This window comes from Schistocerca americana, chromosome 2, assembly GCF_021461395.2.
Source record: "Schistocerca americana isolate TAMUIC-IGC-003095 chromosome 2, iqSchAmer2.1, whole genome shotgun sequence".
In the NCBI taxonomy this organism is placed as follows: Eukaryota; Metazoa; Arthropoda; class Insecta; order Orthoptera; family Acrididae; genus Schistocerca; species Schistocerca americana.
The window spans coordinates 581,047,109-581,047,992 of NC_060120.1; the positions used below are offsets into that span (position 1 = coordinate 581,047,109).

Here is an 884-nt window from a genome sequence, read left to right on the forward strand (position 1 = left end):
CGCGCAGCAATCGCCGGTATAGTGTAGCTGAGGCGGAATAAGGGGAGGCCGGCCGCTGTGGCCGAGCGGTTCTAGGCGCTTCAGTCTGGAACCGCGCGACCGCTACGGTCGCAGGTTCGAATCGTGCCTCGGGCATGGATGTGTGTGATGTCCTTAGGTTAGTTAGGTTTAAGTAGTTCTAAGTTCTACGGGACTGATGACCTCCGATGTTAAGTCCCATAGTTCTCAGAGCCATTTGAACCATTTTTGAATAAGGGGAACCAGCCCGCATACGCCGGGGTAGATGGAAAACCGCGTTAAAAACCATCCACAGCTGGGCGGCACACCGGACCTCGACACTAATCCGCCGGGTGGATTCAGCCCGGGGACCGGCACGCCTTCCCGGTCGGGAAGCAGCGCGTTAGATCGCCGGCCAGCCGGCGGGCTGAAATGAAGGGAGCCAACAGCACTCTGTGTTCCCAGGCGGTCACCCATCCAAGTACTAACCGGGCCCGATGTTACTTAACTTCGCTGATCGTACGAGAACCGGTGTATTCAAAATTATATGACCGTTGGTTTCTGGCATACATGTTGTGATGTTGTAAACAATTAAACGTTACTGCGTGAAATCGGGAAACAAAAGTGAAATATTCTTTGAAATACGAGATACAATCTAACTTCATATAGGTCTTTACTGTTTGTAGGAATCCTTAGAAGGGAAACGTCGCAGAAGACTGATGCGCAGCTTCAGCGTAATCGGTGATTATAGTAACCAGGTTCTGGGAAGCATTACATACTAAACCTTTCTATGTTCGCGAAGAAATACACATCAGTTCACTACCTGTAAAACGCACGATATTACAAGACTATAATAAAATAATTCGTAAAACCGTCATCATGTCTGT

The 884-nt window shown here is 49.3% G+C and overlaps 1 pseudogene; it reads right to left on the bottom strand.

Moving 5' to 3' along the window:
- Window positions 1–437: 437 nt before the first annotated feature.
- LOC124597679 lies at window positions 438–556 on the bottom strand (annotated as a pseudogene).
- Window positions 557–884: the final 328 nt, after the last annotated feature.